The 26,723-nt window shown below is 39.3% G+C and overlaps 1 long non-coding RNA gene and 1 pseudogene across 1 annotated transcript in view; one reads left to right on the top strand and one right to left on the bottom strand.

Annotated features, from left to right (window-relative positions):
• LOC104005660 (uncharacterized) overlaps nt 1-26,723 on the bottom strand; it is a 101,008-nt gene that overhangs the window by 65,572 nt on the left and 8,713 nt on the right. The gene's annotated exons all lie outside the window — the stretch shown is intronic.
• On the top strand, nt 21,261-25,349 carry LOC460549 (eukaryotic translation initiation factor 4B-like; annotated as a pseudogene).

Here is a 26,723-nt window from a genome sequence, read left to right as displayed (position 1 = left end):
GTTTTAATAGATCTTCTTAGTATTGATCTCTATTTTTATTCAGCTGTGATCCAAGACTGTAGTTGGTATGATTTCAGTGTTTTTTTTTAATTTGTTGATACTTGCTTTATGGCTGACCATATGGTCAATCATAAAGTATGTGCCATGTGCAGGTAAGAAAAATGTATATTCTGTTGTTGCTGGGTGGAGTGTTCTGTAAATGTCCAGGTCCAACTGGTCAATGTTGAGTTTAAGTTCCAAATATCTTTGTTAGTTTTCTGCCTCAATGATCTGTCTGACGCTGTCAGTGGGGTATTGAAATTCCCCACTATTATTGTGTGTTTGTCTAAATCCTTTTGTAGATCTCTAAGAACTTGTTTTATAAATCTGATTGCTCTAATATTGGGTGTGTATATATTTAGGCTAGTAAAATCTTCTTGTTGTATTGAACCCTTTATATTTTTGCAATATTCTTCTTTGTCCTTTTTGATCATTGTTGGCTTAAAGCCTGTTTTATCTGATATAAGAATAGCAATGCCTGCTCTATTTTGTTTTCAGTTTGCCTGATAGATCTTTCTCCATCCCTTTACTTTGAGCCTATGGGTGTTGTTACTTGTGAGATGAGCCTCTTGAATACAGCAGACAGTTGGGTCTTGCTTCTTTACTCAACTTGCCGCTCTATGCCTTTTAAATTAGGCATTTAGCCAATTTACACTTAAGGTCAATATTGATATGTGAGGATTTGATTCTGTCATCATGCTGTTAGCTAGTTTTTATGTAGACTTGATTGCCTAATTCCTTTGTAGTGCCAATGGGCTATGTACTTAAGGGTGTTTTGTGGTGGCACGTATTGTTCTTTAATTTCTGTTTAGCACTCCCTTTAGGACTTCTTATCAGGCAGGTCTAGTGGTAATGAAGTCCCTTAGCATTTGCTTGTCTGAAAAGGATTTCATTTCTCCTTTACTTATGAAGCTTAGTTTGGCCAAATATGAAATTCATCTGCAAACAAAGATAATTTTACTTCCTCTTTTCCTATTTGAATCTTCTTAATTTCTTTCTCTTCTTTGATTGCCCTGGCCAGAACTCCCAATACTATGTTGAATAGGAGTAGTGAGAGAGGGCATCATTGTCTTTTGCCAGTCTTCAAGGAAATGCTTCCAGCTTTTGCACATTCAGTGTGATATTGGCCTTCAGTTTGTCATATATGATCTTATTATTTTGAGGTATGTTCCCTTAATACCTAGTTTATTGAGAGTTTTTAACATGAAAGGATGTTACATTTTATCAAAGCCCTTTTCTGCATCTATTGAGATGATCATGTGGTTTCTGTCTTGAGTTCAGTCTATGTGATATATCACATTTATTGATTTGCATATGTTAAACCAAACTTGCATCCCAGGAATGAAGCCTACTTGATCGTAGTGGATAAGCTTTTTGATGTGCTGCTGGATTCGGTTTGCCAGTATTTTATTGAGGATTTTTGCATCGATGTTCATCAAGGATATTGGCCTAAAGTTTTCTTTTTTTTGTTGTATGTCTGCCAGGTTTTGGTATCAGGATGATGCTGGCCTCATAGAATGAGTTAGGGAGGAGTGCCTCTTTTTCAATTCTTTGGAATAGTTTCAGTAGAAATGGTACCAGCTTTTCTTTGTACCTCTAGTAGAATTCAGCTGTGAATCCATCTGGCCCTGTGCTTTTTTGGTTGGTAGGGTATTTATTACTGCCGCAATTTCAGAACTCAATATTGGTCTATTTGGGGATTCAGTTTCTTTCCGGCTCAATCTTGGGAGGGTGTACGTGTCTGGTATTTATTCATTTCTCTTAGATTTTTTAGTTTCTGTCCATAGAGGTATTTATAGTATTCTCTGATGGTTGTTATTATTTCTGTGGGGTCAGTGGTGATATTCCCTTTATCATTTCTGATTGTATTTATTTGAATAATCTCTCTTTTTTCTTTATTAGTCTAGCTAGTGGCAATCTCTTTTATTAATTTTTTCAAAAAAACACCTCCAGGATTTGTTGATTTTTTGAAGGGTTTTTTTGTGTCTCTATCTCATTCAGTTCATCTCTGATCGTGGTTATTTCTTGCCTTCTGCTAGCTTTGGGGTTTGTTTGCTGTTGGTTTTTTAGCTCATTTAGTTGTGATGTTAGGTTGTTAACTAGACCTCTTTCTAGCTTTTGATGTGGGCACTTAGTGCTATAAATTTCCCTCTTAACACTGCTAGGAAGAATCAATATCATGAAAATGGCCATACTGCCCAAGGTAATTTACAGATTCAATGCCATCCCCATCAAGCTACCAATGACTTTCTTCGCAGAACTGGAAATAACTACTTTAAAGTTCATATGGAACCAAAAAAGAGCCCACATTACCAAGTCAATCCTAAGCCAAACGAACAAAGCTGGAGGCATCACGCTACCTGACTTCAAACTATACTACACGGCTACAGTAACCAAAACAGCATGGTACTGGGACCAAAACAGAGATACAGACCAGTGGAACAGAACAGAGCCCTCAGAAATAATACCACACATCTACAACTATCTGATCTTTGACAAACCTGAGAAAAACAAGAAATGGGGAAAGGATTCCCTGTTTAACAAATGGTGCTGGGAAAACTGGCTAGCCATATGTAGAAAGCTGAAACTGGATCCCTTCCTTACACCTTATACAAAAATTAATTCAAGATGGATTAAAGACTTAAATTTTAGACCTAAAACCATAAAAACCCTAGAAGAAAACCAAGGCAATACCATTCAGGACACAGGCATGGACTTCATGTCTAAAACACCAAAAGCAATGGCAACAAAAGCCAAAACTGACAAATGGGATCTAATTAAACTAAAGAGCTTCTGCACAGCAAAAGAAACCACCATCAGAGTGAGCAGGCAACCTACAGAATGGGAGAAAATTTTTGCAATCTACTCATCAGACAAAGGGCTAATATCCAGAATCTACAAAGAACTCAAACAAATTTACAAGAAAAAAACAAACAACCCCATCAATAAGTGGGCGAAGGATTTGAACAGACACTTCTCAAAAGAAGACATTTATGCAGCCAAAAGACACATCAAAAAATACTCATCATCACTGGCCATCAGAGAAATACAAATGAAAACCACAATGAGATACCATCTCACACCAGTTAGAATGGCGATCATTAAAAAGTCAGGAAACAACAGGTGCTGGAGAAGATGTGGAGAAATAGGAACACTTTTACGGTGTTGATGGGAGTGTAAACTAATTCAACCATTGTGGAAGACTGTGTGGCGATTCCTCAGGGATCTGGAACTAGAAATACCATTTGACCCAGCCATCCCATTACTGGGTATATACCCAAAGATTATAAATTATGCTTCTATAAAGACACATGCACACGTGTGTTTATTGCGGCACTATTCACAATAGCAAAGACTTGGAACCAACCCAAATGTCCAACAATGATAGACTGGATTAAGAAAATGTGGCACATATACATCATGGAATACTATGCAGCCATAAAAAATGATGAGTTCATGTCCTTTGTAGGGACAAGGATGAAGCTGGAAACCATCATTCTCAGCAAACTATCTCAAGGACAAAAAACCGAACACCGCATGTTCTCACTCATAGGTGGGAATTGAACAATGAGAACACATGGACACAGGAAGGGGAACATCACACACTGGGGCCTGTTGTGGGATGGGGGAGCGGGGGGATAGCATTAGGAGATATACCTAATGTAAATGATGAGTTAATGGGTGCAGCACACCAACATGGCATATGTATACATATGTAACAAACCTGCACATTGTGCACATGTACCCTAGAACTTAAAGTATAATAAAAATATACAAAATAAAATAAAATTAAATTAAATTAAAAAACACTGCTTTAGTTGCATCCCAAAGATTTTGGTATGTTGTCTCTTTGTTCTTATTAGTTTCAAAGAACTTTTTGTTTTCTGCCTTAATTTCATTATTTACCCAAGAATCACTCAGGAGCAGGTTGTTCAATTTCCATGTAGTTGTGTGGTTTTAGAGAATTTCCTAATCTTGAATTCTAATTTGATTGCATGATGGTCTGAGAGACTGTTTATTATTATCTCAGTTATTTTGCATTTGCTGAGGAATGTTTTACTTCTGATTATGTTACCAATATGTTCACATTGGACAATATGGTCTCCATTATGTGGAGAGTTCTGTAGATATCTATCACATCCACTTGATCCAAAGCTGAGTTGAGGTTATGAATACCTTTGTTAATTTTCTGTCTCAATGACCTAATATTGTCAGTGGAGTGTTAAATTCTCCTACTAGTATGGTGTTGGAGTCTAAGTCTCTTTGTAGGTCTCTAAGAACTTTCTTTATGAATCTGGGTGCTCCTGTATTGAGTCCGTTTAGGAGAGTCAGCTCTTCTTCTTGAATTGAACCCTTTTCCATTATGTAATGCCCTTCTTTGTCTTCTTTTAATCTTTGTTCGTTTAAAGTCTGTTCTGTCAGAAGATAGTATTGCAACCCCTGCTTTTCTCTGTTTTCCATTTACTTGGTAAATTTTTCTCCATCCCTTTATTTTGAGCATATGTGTGCTTTGCATGTGAGATGGGTCTCTTGAAAACAGAATACCAATGGCATCTTGGCTCATTATCCAGCTTGCTATTTTGTGTCTTTTAATTGGGGCATTTAGCCCATTTACATTACATTTAGTATTGTTATGTGTGAATTTGATGCTGTCATCATGATGCTAGCTGGTTATTTTAAAGACTTGGTTATGTGGTTATTTTAAGGACTTGTTTATGTGGTTGCTTCATAGTGTCACTGGCTCATGTATTTCAGTGTGTTTTTGTAGTGGCTGGTAATGGTTTTTCCTTTCCATATTTAGTGCTTTCTTCAAGAGTTCTTGCAAGGCAGGCCCAGTGGTGACAAATTCCCTCAGCATTTGCTTGTCTGAAAAAAATCTTATTTCTCCTTTGCTTATGAACTATTGTTCAGCCAGATATGAAATTCTGGGTTGGAAATTATTTTCTTTAAGAATGTTGAATATTGCTCCCCAATCCTTTTGGCTTATAGGGTTTCCACTGAGAGTTCTGCTTTTAGTATGATGGGTTTCCCTTTGTAGGTGAACAGTCCTTTCTCTCTGGCTGTTCTTAATATTTTTTATTTCATTTCAACCTTGGAGAGTCTGATGGTTATGTGTCTTGGGGTTGATCTTCTCATGGAGTATCTGACTGGGGTTCTCTGCATTTCCCAAAATTGAATGTTGCCCTGTCTTGCTAAATTGGGGAAGTTCTCTTGGATGATATCCTGAAGTATGTTTTCCAACTTGTTTTTATTTTCCCTGTCTCTTTCAGGTATCCCAATCAGCCATAGGTTCAGTCTCTTTACGTAATCCCATATTTCTCAGAGGTTTTGTTCATTCCTTTTAATTATTTTTTCTCTATTCTTGTCTGTCTATCTTATTTCAGAAAGATAACCTTCAAGCTCTGAGATTCTTTTCTCTGCTTGGTCTATTCTGCTATTGATGCTTATGATTGCGTTATGAATTTCTTGTGTTGTGTTTTTCAGCTCCATCAGGTTGGTTATGTTTCTCTCTTAACTGGCTATTCTGGCTATCAGCTCCTGTAATGTTTTATCATGATTCTTAGCTTGTTTGCATTACACTATAACATGCTCCTTTAGCTTAGCAAAGTTTGTTATTACTCACTTTCTGAAGCTTACTTCTGTCAATTCAGCCATCTCAGCCTCAGTCCAGTTCTGTGCCCTTCCTGGAGAGGTGCTGCAATCATTTTGAGAAGAAGCACTCTGGTTTTTTGAGTTTTCGGCATTTTTGTGTTGATTATTTCTCATCTTTGTAGGCTTATCTACCTTCGATCTTTGAGGTTGCTAACATTTGAATAAGGTTTTTGTGGGTTTTTAAAAAATGCTGTTGTTTTTTGTTTGTGTGTTTGTTTTTCTTTTATAATAACCCTCAGGCCATTCTATCATAGGTCTGCTGAAGTTTGCTGGGGGTCTGGTCCAGATCCCAGTTGCCTTGTTTTTTTCCCATACCTGGACTTATCACCAGTGAAGCCTTTAAAACAGCAAAGATAGTAGCAAGCTCCTTCCTGTGGAAGTTCCATCCCGGGGCGGTTCTGGCCTGTTGCCAACCCACATGCATCAGGAGGTTGCTGGAGACCCCCATTGGGAGGGTTTACCCAGTCAGGAGGAACAGAATCAGTGACTTACCCAAAGAAGCAGTCTGACTGCTTTTTGGTAGAGCAGTTGTGCTGCACTCTGGGAGACCCTTCCTTGTCCAGACAGCCTGTATTCTCCACAGTCTGCATGCTGGAGCAGCTGAATCAACAGGACCACAGAGATGGTGGCAGCCCTTCCCCCAGGAACTCCATCCCAGGGAGAGATCAGAGTTTTATCTGTAGAACCCTGGCTGGAGTGGCTGAAGCCCCTGCAAGGAGATCCTGCCCAGTGAGGAGGAATGGATCAGGATCCCACTTGGCGGGCAGATCACGAGGTCAGGACATCGAGACCAAGGTGAAACCCTGTCTCTACTAAAAATACAAAAAAAATTAGCCGGCGCGGTGGCAGGCGCCTGTAGTCCCAGCTACTTGCAAAGCTGAGGTAGGAGAATGGCGTGAACCCGGGAGGCGGAGCTTGCAGTGAGCTGAGATCGCGCCTCTGCACTCCAGCCTGGGTGACAGAGCGAGACTCTGTCTAAAAAAAAAGCAGTCTGGCCACAATCTGGAAAGGTAGCTGTGCTGCACTGCGGTGGACCCTTCCTCATCCAGACCATCTGTATTCTCCACAGCCAGCAGACTGAAACAACTAAGTGAACCGAACTGCAGAAATGGCAGCTGCCCCACCTCCTGAGGGCTTCCTCCCAGGGAAAGATCAGAGCTCTGTCCATAGAACTTTTGCTGGCATGGTTGAAGCCCCCACAGGGAGGTCCTGCCAGTAAGAAAGAATGGATTGGGGTCCCATTTAAAGAAGCAGTCTGGCTTTGCTCTGGCAAGGCAGCTGTGCTGTGCTGTAAAGGACCCATCCTCATCTGATCATCTGTATTCTCCATAGCTTGCAGGCTGGAGTGGCTAAATCAACAGAATTGCAGAGACGGTGGTCACCCCTCCACACAGGACCTCAGACCCATCTCAGGCAGACTCCAACCCACTGCCATTGGCAGGTTGGGATTCCAAACCAGGGGGTCTTAACTTATGAGGTTCCGTGGGAGTGGGGCCCTCAGAAATACGCTGCTTGGCTCCCTGGATTTAGCCCCCTTCCTAAGTATATGTATGGATGGATTTCGCACCTTGACAGGAATCCTGGGGTGGGAGAATGTAAAACTCCTGGGCCTCTGTCTATGCCTGAACAGCTGCTCTGCCGAGACTCCACACAGCTCTGTGTATCAGACCCAAGGCCCTGGTGGTGTGGGCTCATGAGGGAATCTCCTGATCCATGGATTGCAAAGGTCCATGGGAGAAGCATGGTTTCCCAGTCCAGGTTGCATAATCACCTACCACTTCCCTTGGCTGGGGTTGGGGGTTCCTCTCGGTGCCACTCCCAGTTGGGCCATTGTCCCACCAGCTCCCTAGTTTTCTTTGTTCTTTGTGGGTTGGATTGTTTGCCTGGTCAGTCCCAATGCAAGAACCTGGATATTTCAGTTGAAGGTGCTGAATTCACTCTCCTCTTTGATCATTCCTCTCTGTGAATGCCACAGACCACACCTGCTTCTAATTGGCTATCTTGGCTCGATTGGCCTAATTTCTTTTACTCGTCTTATTGCAATAACTAGAATTTTTAGTACATTGTTGAATAGAAGAGTTGAGATGGAACGTTCTTACTTTTTTTCTGGAAAGCATTTCGTCTTTCACAATTAAATATTAAATTAGGTTTGCCATTTTTATAGATGCCTTTTATCAGGTTAAGTATATTCCCTTATAGTCTGAGTTTGCTGAGTTTTTATAAAACTCATAAATATTGAAAATGAATTTTTTAAAATATAAAACTCATGAATGTGAATATTAAATTTTTCAAATGCTTTTGCTGTGTCAATTGTTATGATCATGTGGTTTTCCTTTTAGTCTCTAACATAATGAATTAAATTGATTTATTTTTAAACATTAAATCAACTTGGCATTCATGTAATTAACCTCACTCAGTTGTTGATCACGACTGTTTTACATATGGCTGAATTCAATTTACTAATATTTTATTGATTATTGTGTATATGTTCATGTGGAATATTGCTCCATAGTTTACTTTTTTTCTTGTAATGCCTTTGCCAGATTTTGGCATCAAATTAGTGCTGATCACATAAAATGAATTGGAAAGTGTTCTCTCTTCTATTTTCTGGAAGAGGTTTTATAGAATTAATATTAGTTATCCTTTAAAAGCCTGGAAGCATTCACCAGTGCAACTGTCTGTGCCTGGAGGGTTTTTTGGGGGGAAGGAGAAGGTTAAATTATAAATACAAATTCTTTAATAGTTATGGAGTTATTCAGATTATATATTTCATATTGAGTTCTGGTAGTTTGCGCTTTTTGAGGCATTTATTCATTTCAACAAACTGTCAAGTTTACATGTAGAATTGTTTGTAATATTTACTTACTATTCTTATGATGTCTAAAAGGGTTATAATCACACACCCTGTTTCATTCCTAATATGAGTAATTTAAATTTTCTCTTTTTAAATGTTTTTAGTCTTTTAGAAGTATATCAATTTTGTTGACCTTTACAGCCAGTTTTTTGCTTCACTGATTTTCTCTATTGTTTTTCTGTTTTCAAGATTATTGATTCTGTTCTTATTTGTATTACTTCCATCTTCTGCTTGTCAGGGGAGTATCTAACTATTGTTTTTCCAGTTTCTTTAGATAGAAAGTTCAATTATTAATTTGAGAACTTTTATTTTCTAAAGTAAGCATTTGGTGCTATACATTTCCCTCTCAGCACTGATTTCATGCATTCCATATATTTGGATATATTGTATTTTTATTTTCATGGAACTCATTGTATTTTTTAAAGTGTCCTTTACGATGTAGCAGCATGGCAGACACTAGCTGCCAGGGCTGTTTGATTCACACTTATGACTTATATAAGAAATAAAATTATATAAAACATCCTGGTAATTTTTCCTTGATAATAAGATTTTGTTTACCTTAAAAATAGTATATTTTCTATAATTATTTTTACATAAGTGGAAATAAAAATGGGGAATATAAAACTTAAATGATGTTGACCCATATGAAATTATACTGTTTTACTTATTTAATACACAAAAGCATTAGTCTCCTGTGGTTCAATCTAATAATTCTTAGAATTTGATACATATGGTTCTCCTTTAAGTATTGCTTCTCAATATCTCATTTTAGGAATTGGGGTAACAAAGAAAGACAAAAATTTGTGGTGTATATCAGAGTCAGGACCAGATGAGGCCTTGTGAGTCTTCTAGATTAAAAAAATGAATTATTGGCTTAGCACAGTAGCTCACACCTGTAATCCCAGCACTTTGGGAGGCCAAAGTGGGAGAACTGCTAGAGCTGAGGAGTTCAAGACCAGCCCAGCCAACATAGGGACATGCCCAAATCTACAAAAAATACAAAAATTATCCAGGCATGGTGGTGTACACCTGTAGTCCCAGCTACATGGCAGGCTGAGGTAGGAAGACGGCTTGATCTCAGGAGGTCAAGGCTGCAGTGAGCCATGATCACACCACTCCACTTCAACCTAGATGACAGAATGAGACCCTGACTCAAAATTTAAAAAACAAAAATAAAAATAAAAAATAAATTCTTCCCTTTTTTTTTGAGATGGAGTCTTGCCATGTCGCTCAGGTGGGAGTGCATTTGTGCGATCTCGGCTCACTGTGGCCTCTGCCTCCCGGGTTCAAGCAATTCTCCCTCAGCCTCCAGAGTAGCTGAGATTATAGATGCACATCACCATTCCCAGCTAATTTTTGTATTTTTAGTAGAGATGGGGTTTCCCCATGTTGGCCAGGCTGGTCTCAAACTCCTGACGTTAGGTGATCTGCCCGCCTTGGCCTCCCAAAGTGCTGGGATTACAGGCGTGAGCCACCATGGCCAGACAATAAATTCTTAAGACCAGGTTAAAGGAGGCAGATGCAGCCTTGACTAGGTAGTTCAAGTCTTCTAGAGTATCCAGGAGGTTATTTAGACACAAATATCAGAGCATGAAGATAATGCCAAAGATGAGGCCTCAGGTAAAGGCTACTTGTTGCATCTCTAGTTACAGGCCATACTCTAGTATGTTCCAAAGAGGGTACCTTACAGAATCAGCTACATGAAAATCTGTTTTTGTGGCTCACAGTGTGACATTGGACAATGTTTTTAACTTTGTTTGCAAAGCAGAGATAATAATGCCTGATTTGTAGTATTGTTGCAGAGATCTAGCTATACAGCACGTGGGAGGGCCTGAGATAAATTAGGCAATCAGTATATGTTAATTTCCTTCTTCCTTAGTCTCTAAGGAAATCGCTGCTCTGGAAGACCCTAGAGTTAGAGGAGTGGTGCATATTAATGGTTCAGGCATGGCCTTTCAATCACAGTGCTATGCTCAGACCTTGTATTAGTCTGTTCTCAAGCTGCTATGAAGAAATACCTGAGACTGGGAAATTCATAAAAGAAAGAGGTTGAATTAACTCTCAGTTCCGCATGGCTAGGGAGGACTCAGGAAACTTACAATCATGGCAGAAGGCACCTCTTCACAAGGCAGCAGCAGAGAGAATGAGAGCTGAGTGAAGGAAAGCCCCTTTTAAAACCATCAGATCTCATGAGAACTCACTCAGTATCATGAGAACAGCCGGGGGAAAACCGCATCCGTGATTCAATTATCTCCACCTGATCCCACCCTTAAAACATGGGGATTATTACAATTCAAGGTGAGATTTGGGTAGGGACACAGAGCCAAACCATATCAGACCTCATTAGCCACATGACAAATGGCAAATTATGTAACTTCTTGATATTTCGGTTTTTCTTCTATGAAAGGATTTATCAGTACTGCCTATCTCCTAGGGTTGTTGAGAAGATTAAATCAGTCAATATATGTAATGCCTTTAGAACACTGCTCTGCAAATAGCAAGCATTATGTACATGCTATTTTATTAGTGGCATCGGAAAACTGATTCGGATCAAAAACTTCATTTTGAAGGTAATCATGGAGTGGGGAGAGGAATAAGTTGGATGAGGAAGAGGAGGAGGAGAGGAAAGGAGAAAGAAGAGGAGGGGCAGGTAGGAAGAGAAGAAGAAGGAGAAAAGGAGGAGAGAAAGGAAGGCGGAAGATGAGTGGGGCATGAGGAGAAGGGGAGGAGGAAGAAGGGGGAGAAAGATGTAAAAGAGAAGAAAGAGAAAAGAAAATATATATATTTAAAACAGCCCCTTTCTTTGTCTAAGAAGCTGGGAAGAATAGTACTTACAAACACTGTGGCAGACAGGACACTTGCTACATCAAATATTTCTAGTAATGAAATCTTAAAGTTTCTTTTGTGTTTGTTTTGTTTTTTGAGTCAGGGTCTTGCTCTGTCACCCAGGCTGGAGTGCAGTGGTGCGATCTCAGCTCACTGCAGCCTCAACCTCCTGGACCTGGGTGATCTTCCCACCTCAGCTTCCTGAGTAGCTGGGACCACAGGCACATGCCACCACGCCCAGCTAATTTTTGTATTGTTTGTAGAGACAGGGTTTCGCCATGTTTCCCAGGCTGGTCTCAAACTCCTGGGCTCAAATCATCCTCTCACCATGGCCTCCCAAAGTGCTGGGATTACAGGCACGAACCGCCACCCCTGGCCTCTGAGAATATTTTTATTGTTTGCTTTTGAAGGATAAAAGCAGGTAATAAGGAAAGTCCAGAGAAATTAACCAGTGAGAATATAGGTAAAATGGTGAGCAAAAAGAGAGAGGGAAGTTGCTATGCAGCAATGCTACAGTCATTGTGGATTTCATTTCAGAGAGGAGGAACTACAAGTGACAGATAATCACTTCATTTACTTTAGGTCTCTGAATACAAGATAATCCTTGATGCAAAAGTATCTTTGAGGAGCTTAGTGATTTTTCCTCTTAATGGATTGATGTCTTCATAATACACATTGTAATAATTGGTTTTGCTTTATCTCCTAAATGTATGACCTTATGGCTTTCTTTTTAATAATTGTTGGCAGCTAGCTCTGCATGACAGCATTGAATACAAATATCACTGATGATGATGAATGGATTGAGGAATGCGGAATGCATTGTACTAAAAGGGTAAGACATTATGTCTATGTAATTGCTTCATCTCCGTTAGGATAGACAAAGTTCAAAGAAATGTGAACACAGATGACTCACAAGACATGTTCTTTAGGGTGACCCAGAACGCATTTCTCTGATTACATTAACCTTTTCTCCCTTCTGCACTTATCACAAGTGCACTTGCTGTACAGGGCATCTTGACAGGGTGCTCAGCCACTTAACTTTCCCACTTTTATTTATTGCAATATTTCCCCAAAGACAGCACTCAAAAACAGTAAAGTGGCAGGAAAACATTCATTTGAAATTGAGTTTCCAACATTTTTCCAAAATGCATATTAAGCAGTTTATATGTTTCATCATAAATATTATTCTTTCATATTTTGTTTGTAATATTGCCCGTCAGTATGTACTAATAAGAGTTTTGAAAAGCCTATACTAATTTGGTATTTTCTAGTTAACAACTGTGTGAGACACATTTTGGGGGGGCTAACCTATCTTTGTAAAGATTCTTAAAACAGTCTCGTTGGAATGGTATTCTAATTGATATAATTTTCCAACAAATAGGGTGTTCAACAAATCGTGATTCAAATACTTGAAACTTCTATTGCCTGAGAGCTCACTACTTAATGAGGTAGCCTTGACTATTGTCTTTGAACATTTTGAAGACTTTGAGTATCTAGATGATTCTTTCTGATCTTAAGATATTAACTCTGTAACCTCACAATCTATGCCTCTTCCTTATGATGATTCTTGGAATATCTGAAAGCTGGCATTACATGACCTCTTTGCCAAGCTTTTGTCTCCCGTCATGAGAAGTGGTCACTGGACTGAAGAAAATGTTGGCAAATGTCCTAGACATCTTGAGCCTGACAAAATTCATCATGAACTCTGACACCAGACTTAAAGTATTCCAGCATAGTCCTATGGGTCAAAGTAGTTAGGGTATGATAAAATATTCACTTTCTGTCTCCTGAACTATAGTTTTTTTGGTCAGAAGACTGCTTCCTTCTTAGAAGCAGCTTACTTATCTGCTGTTCAAATCCAGATTACGACCAACTAAAAAGCCTTGTTCTTTTTTATACAGACCATTATATAGTCACCCCCTCCCCACTGTCATTTTCTATCCCTTGTTTTAGGAAATCTAAAGAATCCATTCTATTAGATCATGCTAAAGCCCTTCAATACATATTGATTAAGAGCATGTACTTTAGATCCAGTCTACTTGGGCTCAAAACTTAACTCTATCATTTCCTTGCTATGTGGCCTTGGGCAAGTGATTCGATGTCTCAATGCACCATTCCTCATCTGTGAAATAAGAATCAAATGAACTAATTTATGTAAATCACATAGAAGAGTGGATATAGTGAGTACTAGACAAGCGTTTCCAGCTATTATTTTGTGTTCAGCTATTTCCCCCAGCATTGTATCTTCTGCAGACTAGAATACTATGCTGTCTATGCAGTAACCTAAGTGATTGATAAAAAGGCAAACAGTATAGTAGCAAGAACAGACTCACAGAATTCCTCTCAGCTTTCTCTTTGAGTTCCAAGAGTAGAGTAGACATTTGCCTAGCTTTCTGTCTGAAATGTTGGAAGAAGTACCTTCACATAGTCATAGCGGGGTCTATAGAGATAGCAGCACAGCAGATCTAGCCATGAGAGGGCTACAGATTATCCTCCTCATCCTCCCAAGTTGTTCATAACCTAAAGTGGTATAGAGAGCATTTGAAAGTACCTGTGGGTTCTGAGTGGGGTTTCGGGAGAGTCCTCTGGAAATAAAGCAAGATGATATGCCTATTTAGGGCTGTGCAGTCTGGACAAGGAATGCATGTCAGTAAGATCCAGGGTAGATAGTACACCACTAAAGTTTGGATTTGGATTTGTGTCTTTGCAGGTGGTAGAGGCAGGGGTAGAGCATGAGTTGGGTTGTTGTCCACACACCATACCGTTGCCAATGCAGCTGGAGCACTACAATCACCAATGGCAAACACCAAAACAGAAGGATCACTTCTAGATCAAAAGGCTAGCCAGTGGCACCATAGATCAAGACCTAAAAGCAGACATCTCCCTCCCCAGTGATGTCTGGAGACAGAGACCCTCTCAATTACATTTTTTGTATGCCTCAGCTTTTCTGAACTGTTGTGATTCCATAAAATGTATACACTGCATAACTAAAAACCTCACACATAAACACTCTAACTTTCCCACTCTTCCTTCTTTTAAATGGTAGTGCTCTTTTATTCTCTTACCACTATGAAAGGGTTTGGGGCACTCCTACAACTACCTCAGAGAGAAAAGCTAGTTATTTAAGTACTGTAGATGAGGTAAAGTACACAAATACATCATATTATCTAGTTATGCTGAAATACTTTTTAAACCCTGATCGGTTCATTTAAGCATTCGCTAAGATGTCTCTTTTTTAATGCAGTGTAAACCATTGGCTTTCAAACTTTGGGGGCTAATCGGATACGCTCGGTTGCAAGTGACATAAAACCTTATTCAAGCTTATTTAAATAAGAACATGTATTAGCTCACAGGAGAGGAAGCCCAGACATAGTCCAGGCTTCAGAACATTGTTGAACCAGTGGCTCAACAATGTCATGAAGATTCTAGTTCTTTTCCTCTCTTTGCTCTTACACCCATAGTGTCAGATTCCTCATCTCATATTGTAGGCTGGTTTCCAGGCTGGGCCAAATGCTTCCTCAGACATGTGCATTTGGAGGAAGGGCAGCTTTTCTCTCTCAAGGGTGAAGGGGAAAAGCTGGCTGATGGGTACATCAGGTTTATTCATCTATTCTTTCTGAATTTGAAGCAAATTTTGCAAAAGAGCATGGAGTTACCCTTAGATCAAGTATGCTCCCCCAAAACTGATATTAATTCTCAAAAATATATTGCTGACATACGATGTGCAAGCTATGAAATGAGTACTGGGGAGTTAACTACCAGAACCAGAAGAATCAGAAATCAGAAACTTGTTGAATCTGAAAAAAGCAATGGAACCTGTTCCCAGAAAATACAAATATGTACCAAATTTTGCACTCAATTTCAGGAGGCTCAAAAAGCCTCCTAAAGCACACTTAAAGCTCCCCCGGGAGTCTATGAACTTCAAGGCTATAAACCCAACAAGGCTATAAACTGACCCACGGGGCACAATAATTCTAACAGTATGCCTTTCTTTTCATTCTAGGTCCAGAAATTGCCACAAGTCTCTTTTTGAGTCTCAGAGAAGCAAGGCCATCATGTATAAGCCAGGTTGCTTTCTGATCTTAACTTGATAAATGAAATCAGCTGCTGATATCTCTTCAACGAGCCCTAGCTTCATTCTTTCTGCTTCCTATATTGCGTACTCTTCTTTCAGCTCTCCACACACTCCACAGAACTTGACATATACAGACCCATCCAGTTTTCAGGTCACACTGAACCTTCCTTTCTCTTTGCCTTAGGCTACTCCTTAGTTTCTGCAGTTTGCATCAAAATATTCCAGATTCTAAAGTGCAGATTTATTAAGTGTTTACTATGGAGTAGGGTTGATAGTAGGTATTTTGCCTACATTAAATTGCTAAATGTTGACAACAACTTCATAGGGAAAGGAATATTTATGTTGTTCTAAGATGAGGAAGTCATTCTACACAGACATTAGTTACCAAAGGGCAGAATTGGGATTTGAACCCAGGCCTTCCTGACTCTAGATTATAATGCTCTTTCCACAGCTTCACCACATCCCTAGACCTTCTGTCTTCCCCTTATTTAGTTCTGTGCATTACACAAAAAGATACCAACTTCCCAAAGAAGCTTTTGTCAATTGCCTCTTAGCATTTTAAAAATTTCAGATCTCACATTTATATAAAGCCATGAAAATATCAACTTTTGATCTAGAGCTCATCCTTCAATTCACACTTGCCCTATGGGAGGGGAGTATTTCATCCTTTTTTAAAATTAATGCTCCTAAAAAGGGGAGTTTTATGTTTCATCTCATTTTTTTTCTTTTCCTCTATTGCTTCTGGGAAGATCTTAATTTGACCCAATAACTGAAAATATTTTGGTATATGATTTTTAAGCAAAAGACACAATAGTTTTCTACCTTCTTTTTAGTTATCTAAACATTATCTGTTTTAGTGCTTCTTTGAAACACTCCTCTAGTTTTTCTAATCTTATTTATATAACTAGTCATCTTCTCCACATTCCAGTCAGGGGAGTAGAATCACAGACAGAAACAATCTTCTACAATGCTGAGATTGTGACAAGAGACAGAGCTCTTTTTTCAAAGCTGCTTGCTTACAGTAAATTTAATCATACTGCAGTTCTGTGATGTTGATAACAAAATCAAATACCTTCTCCTTGCATCAAAAAATAGCTTGGTATTTATTATATGTACACAAATAACACCTAGAAAATTGGATATGGCACACATGTATGTAGGAATGAAATAGCAAACTAAAGCTTGAGTGTCTTCACAGTCCTGGGACTAGACCTTAATAGAATGACAAAGTTACAGAGAAAAGTGGGGCTTTGTCGATAGATAGAAAATGACTAGGGTAATATCAACATTATTTAGTAACTGGTATAGCACACGTCCTTATCAGATGCCAACCTCAGCCCCTGTGCAGGGGCCTAGAATCCTCCAACCATGCTACAGGTTGCCAGATTCGATGCTAGACAGTAAGGAGATCTGTAGAGGAGGAGCCACAGTGGTGAGGGCACACTTGGGGAAAACAGGACAATGACTATTTACTTACTGAATGAAAATATTCCAAAACTCTAGTATCTGCCCTTTATGGTATAAATCTACTGCATATCAGTTGTAAGAAAAAGGGTCAGAGATTAGATGACCCAAAGTCCCCAGAAAAGTCCCAGTTTATACTTGGTATTCCAGTGCTATTAGCAAGAGCTCCTTTTGAGACAATCACGTTTGCTTTTTGTGCCTTTATATTAGGATGACCATATATCTCAAAGTGTCTCTGATTGGACAATATATAGTCACCCTAATACAAGGACAAAAAGACAAAATACGATTCTCCCTGAATAAAAACTCATAGACAGGGGAAGACCTTGACATCCAGAAGGAAAAAAAATGGCAACACAGAGAAATTTTCCCTACTAATTCTTAACAAAGACTGTGGGTATATGAATGCCAGTGTTCAGTGTAATCTAGGGAGTCAAGGATACAGCTGAAGACAGCCCAAGATAACAGAGCTGCCAATGAATCCCATTGCCATGCTCCAGGAAAAGTAAGAGCCAGAGGAAAGACAGAAGACAAACACAGGGAAACTTGGCAAAGAGACTCTCTTCAGCCACAATAAGCAAAACAAAAGACAACCCAAAGAATGGACAGGGCTGCCTTGTATGGCCATGGAGGTTGTGCACTACCCAGCAACAGAAATTTCATTCCCTCCATTAGACTATCACATGAATGCCATTCCCTAGAATTTAACAGTGCATTAGCATATGTGGCAGTCTCAAGACTAGCATTGTCTCAGCTCCCATGTGCCTCACATTGACCTAATTTTTTATATAAATTTTCCATTAATTAAATTTCTTTTCTGAAACCCATCTGTACAATAATTTAGATGATATGTTCAGGATTTTTCTTCAGAGTTATGTGCAAACAATTCTATGGTATTAATTACTTGGTAACTTTGAAGAAGAGTAATCACTTTATCCCACAGTCAAAGAAAAAAGTAAGTCATAGACTGCATTTTCAAAATAAGGCAGATAAAGCAGTGAGCAAAGATTCATTAAGGATGCTTCCGCACTGTGGAACAATTTACAAAGTTCCTACACTTACCAGTTCACAGGCTGTATCACTTCCTTTGTATAATACTTTTTCACTTGACAAGGAGTGCAATTAAGGACCATTACATGTTATATAGTGGGCAAGGATAATCAAAGAGATTGCAATTATTATGATCTTTATATCATTAAAACAGACATCTTTTAAGTCACCATGGAAAATAAAGATGTCCTAGTATATTCCAAACTCTTTCACAGAAAGTAGATACAAATAAAAAATTCACATTTACATTATACTCCCAAATTACAATGTCTTCAAGTTTTACCTTCCTTGCTGGAACTAAAAGGAGAAATAAAATGTTTCTCTGACAGAAAGGTCAGAGATGGTTGAATTAAAATGCAAATGAGGAATCAAAGCAACCTAAATAATATTTTGACAGCTGTTGGGAGCTGAAAAAATTAATATAGTTTTCATGGTAGCTAGTAACTCCTAAGACAATACTTTGTATGTATCTACCTTCATGCCTTTGTCCATGTCATTTGCTTCTTTGATAGTGTCCTAAACTTTCAACTTACTAAAATCCTGTCCATTCTTCATGGCCTCCTCTATGAAGCTTTCCAGATCCTTCCAATAAAATGCAATATCTCCATCCATTACATCTATACCTATTTCATGGTATGCACTGGACTCTACTTTGTATTATATATATTTGGATGCTTATCTAATCATCTCTAATAAGTTTCTTCAAGGAAGAGTCATTACTTATTCATATTTATTTTCTACTATAGTATTGAAGACAATATGTTAGACATTTTAAAAATTGCTTAAGGTTTATTTAATTAAATTAGGGAATAGGGAATAACAGTCGTACTGTAACTCCATACTCAGTATCTATGAAAGAGACTATTGTACCAACTCATAACAAAGTCTTTTCAATAAAAAGTTCTTTTAAAGTCTCCTACCATCTTCCACAAGAAGTTCTGGACCCTTGTGGCTCTCTCTGTGGCTCTGAGGGGCCTGGGGCTGGATTTTATGTCCCTGAAGATGATGGTGTGCTGCCAGAAGGGCAGTTGTATGCTTCCAGAGCAGAGACAGTAGATTCACAAAAAGGTGAAGATGTTAGCTTGCCATATCCAAAGCAATTATTGAGCCTACTGCCTACAGTGAACAAGATTTGGGTGATGCTGTCTCCTCTAGAAGCTATCAATTACTGGGTGCTATTGGAAGGTTTCGTCCAATTTTCATGGGGTGGCAGGGGAGGGAGAGCTATAATTCCAGAGTCATCTATGTGGTTCCAAAAGCAAGGACAATTAATACATCTCTGATCTTCAGAATTTAGCAACTGTCATGAAGTAAAACGATGTTGTGGCCACTAAAGTTGCCAGTAGTGAAGGGTTATACTAAGATCCACCAGTGGTTGAGAAGAAATGCCATCAGGACCCAGTTCACTTTGTTGTGACATTCTAGTGTTATTACTCAGAAAATTTCATGTTTTTACGTGGACAAACTGGCTTAGTAAAAATGAGCCTGCTGTTTCTCGACTAGCTTGGCACCAAGTCAATACATGCTCTTGCCCACCAAGAAAGTAGCTGCTAAAATGCAAATGGGGTCTTCAGACTGCAGGGATACACGATGGAAGTATCCACTGATCAAGCCTGGCACACTGGAACTCATGGCAGGCTCAAGACCAAAATTAAGCAGTGTGAATAGTACTGGCATGCAGGATGTTCCAGAATCTCAGTGAAATTTCACAACAGCCTATTTATTTTTTAAGTACACACTATGGGCTGGTCTTTGAAATTGTGAAAGCAGGATGGAAAAAGTTTAATATATAGACATTCATTTATTTGCTTCCCAGCCTCATTTTCAGCTATGATTCTCAAATTCTAGCCCTTCTGCCTGATATTCCCTCAACTTATAAAACTGTAGCTCTTGTCCTTATTGACACATACCTTTTTAATTCTTCTTCTGTCACTTTAACATCATTCTTAGGGCAGGAAGAGGGAATAAACATTTGTGGTTAATCCCCCATAATTATCTAGAAATTAATGTCTCAGATTCTTTGAGGCTTGGGAGACTACATTAGGTAAAGTTGAGGAATACTGATACGTTCTCTAAATACAAAATTCAACCCCGGCTAAACTCCAGGACCTGGGCTTGTATGTCTTTCAAAATATTCTAGACTTTAATTTTTAAATGAAATGTTAGATAATATAAGAGATAAAATGGGCCGGGCGCGGTGGCTCACGCCTGTAATCCCAGCACTTTGGGAGGCCGAGGCGGGCGGATCACGAGGTCAGCAGATCGAGACCATCCTGGCTAACACGGTGAAACCCCGTCTCTACTAAAAATACAAAAAATTAGCTGGGCGTGGTAGCGGGCGCCTGTAGTCCCAGCTACTCGGGAGGCTGAGGCAGGAGAATGGCGTGAACCCGGGAGGCGGAGCTTGCAGTGAGCCGAGATCGCGCCACTGCAATCCAGCCTGGGCGACAGAGCGAGACTCCGTCTCAAAAAAAAAAAAAAAAAAAAAGAGATAAAATGAGTATTCACTAACATCGTTTTCAAAACAGCCATTTGTACCAAATCACAATGTTATGACAAAAAAATGCACTTTTATTAGGTATTTATCTTGTTGCCTGTTGGTAATAAGCTTTGGAAAGAACTTTGATTGATGCAAGCAAAATTTCCAAAACAACATGGAGGCAGTGTGGTCAAGTGGAAAAAATCACATGTGCTCACATTAGACAGACCTGGAGTCTCAATCCAGTGAGACCTAGCCTAATCACTGAATCAGTGTGCCCATAGTTGTGAGTAATTATACTCGCCTCACTGAGATGCCATGAGACATCAATAATACATGTTGGGGAAATGTCCAGCAGAGGTTGATACTCACTAATCATGAAGCCCCCTCTCCTTCTCTTCTGGCCAGGGTTGCTGAGCATTGGAGGTGACCCAGTATTAGAGTATATAATTCTTCATTTGCTACAAGAGAATACCTCATCTGGGTCACCAACAGCTTTCTGAGGAATCCTGAGGAAATTGTGTGCAACTAATTCCTACAACGAGAATCCTGTACCCACTGTGATGGGTGATCTGTTTGCTCAAGACAGAGGAGCCCATTAAGCAAGCATCACGTATGACCTGTTACCGGGGTTTAGACACCATCTGCAGCCTGGCTTGCTGCCCATTGCACCTTGTGGCCGTGAATCAACATTGTGACAGAGAGGGCACTGGGTCAGCTACATTCCATTAACGGATCAAAGTGTTTCATTTAGATTCCTACAGCAAAGGAGAAGGAATATGGATGATATGTAGCCTGGGATGGACAAAAGCTTAGTTGGCAGAAACAGACATATAGAATTTTTTAATGTAAATCTGACAAAGCCAAAGTCCCTGATGAATTTACACAACATGGTTGCCATAATTAAGTCTTCCAACCAATTGGTTCTCAATATTTTTCTCATCACTATTCAAGGAGGCCACAGGTGCTATTAGGGGCTATCAGGACTTTTAAAATCCCCATCAGGTGATTCTGTTGGTACTTACCATCTCAGTAGAGCAGCTCATTTTACTCTATAGGCCAAAAACTTTACCATAATAATTTTAATGCAGCTTGTTTTTAATCAATTTGGAAACCTGATTTTTAAAATTAACATTCATTGTTCAGGATGTAGAATTTTCAGCTGCTTTGCTTTTTTTCCAAAGACATTTTACATTCTCAATATATCCATAGTGACAATTCATATTATATTCTCCAAAATAGTTTCTTATCATTTATTAACTACATCAAGTCCATAAAGGCAATTTTTAAAAGAAGATATTTAGCAGCTACTCACTCTACCTTTCATTAATATTAGCTACCTCTGGTATCATTTGGGTTGGAAAAATAAAGGTGGGGTTTATTTTACATAACAGAATGAAATTAGACCCACAATTATGAAAATTATAAGACCAGGAAAAAAACCTTGATAAAGAAGAACTTACATTGTTTAAATGCATAATATACATAATATATAAGTTGAGAAATAACTTTTAGAAGAGAAAATTTGATCACAGATGGGATTTGAGTGTAATATTTTAACGCATACTCAAACATGGCTTGTTTATTTCATTTTTTCTCCATTAGGGCACAGATGGTGTTAAACATTTCATTCTAGGCCATGTATAACTATAATTTGTCTAAATTGATGGCTGCAGTAAGAATGCATGAACGATTGTGTCAGTTTGTTCACTTGGAGAGAATTTCAATTATACACAGTGTTGTAGTTATTATTAAAATAAAATCTGAGGACTGATTCATCATGGCTTTCTGGTGAGCATACTATTTTGTAGGTGATTTAATTAATTGCATACATATATGATTAACAGTATCTAGAGTGAATATATCTATGGGTGAATATATTGATGTTGTAATAATGATGTACTTTCTTAATATTAGTTATTAATATGAGAATAATAGTAAACGACAAAAAGACTAAAGTGAATCCTGAATTAACTTTTGTCTGGTAATTGATTTTAGGTGGAAAAAGCTTAATATTTCAAATCAAACAGCTAAACAAATAGATTTTGTCATTAGATGGGGCTGTTAATAATTGAGTGCCTTCCAAATAAGGTCCCAAATAAGAAGGAAATCCATGAATTTTGTTACTACATGACTTTTTGTGACTCAGTAATTTATGATTTTTATGAAGGCCATGCTCTTACCCTCCACTTAGGTCAACGCAGTAGGATAAGCAATGTGCATCAAATATACTGATTATATTCACAAAATGAATTTACATATCTTTGGAATCAAGCATTGATTTAGAGAGATCACCAATAAATAATGCCAGATATGTGGTTTAAAAATCGTTCTTTTAAATTCAGAATTGTATAAGTACTAGGCATGTACAGTTTTTTACAATTAAAAGAAAAAATAGCTAAGTCGGGGAAATTATATTCTCCTTTGTTTCTCTCCTAGGAATTATTTTTGTCTGCAATCAATCCTTCAGAAGAATCTCTCACATCTTCACTTTTGTGCAGTATGTTAACTATGAACAAAATGATAGTGTACGTCAGTCAAATGTAATACTTATATTAAAACCTGATTATTAATGCAGAAGCTCATGGAAAGTAAGGTTAATCTGAATAATATATTATTTCTCTTAGTCCACAATCTATCATTTCACAAACCATGGTTAATAGAATGACAAAAATAAAAAGCTTGGTTTAAATGAAAATGTATAATATATTCTTCATCTAATTTATATCTTATTGTGTTAGGTAGGCGAACATAGCTAGTCTGTGAATGTGATACAAAGAAGATGATACATTTCTTTGTTTTAAAAATCTTAAGTATTCCTGCTAAATAGTGAGTTTCCAAAGGCTTGCTATTATTTAAAATATTGCTTCCTAGTCTATTAACTTATTAAACAAATATCTTACAGTTTAAAGGATTCAAAAAGGCTGGTTAAAAGAAGAGATCTAGCTCTTTCCCTCTCCCAACATGGCGGCCTCAGCAAAAAAGAAGAATAAGAAGGGGAAAACTATCTCCCTAACAGACTTTCTGGCTGAGGATGGGGGTACTGGTGGAGGAAGCACCTATGTTTCCAAACCAGTCAGCTGGGCTGATGAAACGGATGACCTGGAAGGAGATGTTTCGACAACTTGGCACAGTAACGATGACGATGTGTATAGGGCGCCTCCAATTGACCGTTCCATCCTTCCCACTGCTCCACGGGCTGCTCGCGAACCCAATATCGACCGGAGCCGTCTTCCCAAATCGCCACCCTACACTGCTTTTCTAGGAAACCTACCCTATGATGTTACAGAAGAGTCAATTAAGGAATTCTTTCGAGGATTAAATATCAGTGCAGTGCGTTTACCACGTGAACCCAGCAATCCAGAGAGGTTGAAAGGTTTTGGTTATGCTGAATTTGAGGACCTGGATTCCCTGCTCAGTGCCCTGAGTCTCAATGAAGAGTCTCTAGGTAACAGGAGAATTCGAGTGGACGTTGCTGATCAAGCACAGGATAAAGACAGGGATGATCGTTCTTTTGGCCGTGATAGAAATCGGGATTCTGACAAAACAGATACAGACTGGAGGGCTCGTCCTGCTACAGACACCTTTGATGACTACCCACCTAGAAGAGGTGATGATAGCTTTGGAGACAAGTATCGAGATCGTTATGATTCAGACCGGTATCGGGATGGGTATCGGGATGGGTATCGGGATGGCCCACGCCGGGATATGGATTGATATGGTGGCCGGGATCGCTATGATGACCGAGGCAGCAGAGACTATGATAGAGGCTATGATTCCCGGATAGGCAGTGGCAGAAGAGCATTTGGCAGTGGGTATCGCAGGGATGATGACTACAGAGGAGGCGGGGACCGCTATGAAGACCGATATGACAGACGGGATGATCGGTCGTGGAGCTCCAGAGATGATTACTCTCGGGATGATTATAGGCGTGATGATAGAGGTCCCCCCCAAAGACCCAAACTGAATCTAAAGCCTCGGAGTACTCCTAAGGAAGATGATTCCTCTGCTAGTACCTCCCAGTCCACTCGAGCTGCTTCTATCTTTGGAGGGGCAAAGCCTGTTGACACAGCTGCTAGAGAAAGAGAAGTAGAAGAACGGCTACAGAAGGAACAAGAGAAGTTGCAGCGTCAGCTGGATGAGCCAAAACTAGAACGACGGCCTCGGGAGAGACACCCAAGCTGGCGAAGTGAAGAAACTCAGGAACGGGAACGGTCGAGGACAGGAAGTGAGTCATCACAAACTGGGACCTCCACCACATCTAGCAGAAATGCACAAAGGAGAGAGAGTGAGAAGTCTCTAGAAAATGAAACACTCAATAAGGAGGAAGATTGCCACTCTCCAACTTCTAAACCTCCCAAACCTGATCAGCCCCTAAAGGTAATGCCAGCCCCTCCACCAAAGGAGAATGCTTGGGTGAAGCGAAGTTCTAACCCTCCTGCTCGATCTCAGAGCTCAGACACAGAGCAGCAGTCCCCTACAAGTGGTGGGGGAAAAGTAGCTCCAGCTCAACTATCTGAGGAAGGACCAGGAAGGAAAGATGAAAAAGTAGATGGGATGAATGCCCCAAAAGGCCAAACTGGGAACTCTAGCCGTGGTCCAGGAGACGGAGGGAACAGAGACCACTGGAAGGAGTCAGATAGGAAAGATGGCAAAAAGGATCAAGACTCCAGATCTGCACCTGAGCCAAAGAAACCTGAGGAAAATCCAGCTTCCAAGTTCAGTTCTGCAAGCAAGTATGCTGCTCTCTCTGTTGATGGTGAAGATGAAAATGAGGGAGAAGATTATGCCGAATAGACCTCTACATCCTGTGCTTTTCTCCTAGTTTCTCTCCACCCTGGAACATTCAAGAGCAAATCAAAACCTCTATCCAGACAAGACAAAATAAAACTCACCATCTCCTGAAAAAAAAAAAAAAAAAAAAAAAAAAAAAGAAGAGATCTATGCATTAAAAAATCCCAATTTCTATTTTTTAATATTAAAAACATTCCTTTTAAATATCTTTTTTTCCAACTTTTATTTTAAATTCAGGGGTACCTGTGCAGGATATGCAGGTTTGTTACATAGGTAAATGTGTGCCATGGTGGTTTGCTGTACAGATAGTCCCATCACCTAGGTATTAAGCACAGCATCCATTAGCTATTCTTCCTGACCCTCTCCCTCCTCCCACCCCCACCCTCTGACAGGCCCCAGTGTGTGTTGTTCCCCACTATGTGTTCATGTGTTCTCAACATTCAGTTCCCACTTATAAGTGAGAACATGTGGTATTTGGTTTTCTGTTCCTGCATTAGTTTGCTGAGGATAATGGCTTCCAGCTCCATCCACGTCCCTGCAAAGAACATGATCTCATTCCTTTTTATGGCTGCACAGTATTCCATGGTACATATGTAACCACATTTTCTTTATCTAGTCTATCATTGATGGACATTTAAGTTGATTACAAGTCTTTGCTATTATGAATAAAGCTGCAATGAACATATGCACACATGTATCTTTATAACAGAATGATCTATTCCTCTGGGTATATATACGCAGTAATGAGATTGCTGAGTGAAGTGATATTTCTGCCTCTAGGTCTTTGAGGAATCACCACACTGTCTTCCACAATGGTTGAACTCATTTACACTCCCAACAGTGTAAAAGTGTTCCTTTTTCTCCACAACCTTGCCAGCATCTGTTGTTTCTTGACTTTTTAATGATAACCGTTCTGACAGGTATAAGATGGTATCTCATTATGGTTTTGATTTGTATTTCTCTAATGATTAGTAATGTTGAGCTTTCTTCTTTTTTTTTTTTTTTTTTTTGAGACAGAGTCTCACTCTGTTGCCCAGGCTGGAGTGCAGTGGCGCGATCTCAGCTGCTCACTGCTGCAAGCTCCACCTCCCAGGTTCACACCATTCTCCTGCCTCAGCCTCCCGAGTAGCTGGGACTACAGGTTCCCGCCACCACACCCGGATAATTTTTTGTATTTTTTAGTAGAGACGGGGTTTCACCATGTTAGCCAGGATGGTCTCGATCTCCTGACCTCGTGATCTGCCCACCTTGGCCTCCCAAAGTGCTGGGATTGCAGGTGTGAGCCACTGCACCCAGTCGCATGTCTTCTTTTGAGAAGGGTCTGTTCATGTCCTTTGCCAACTTTTTAATGAGCTTGTTTTTTCTTGTAAATTTATTTAAGTACCTTGTCGATGCTGGATGTTAGACATCTGTCAGATGGGTAGTTTGCAAAAATTTTCTCCCATTCTATAGGTCGTCTGTTCACTCTGATGATAGTTTCTTTTGCTGTG

Source organism: Pan troglodytes, chromosome 2 (genome assembly GCF_028858775.2).
Source record: "Pan troglodytes isolate AG18354 chromosome 2, NHGRI_mPanTro3-v2.0_pri, whole genome shotgun sequence".
NCBI lineage: Eukaryota > Metazoa > Chordata > Mammalia > Primates > Hominidae > Pan > Pan troglodytes.
This window is presented reverse-complemented; position numbering and strand designations above follow the sequence as displayed.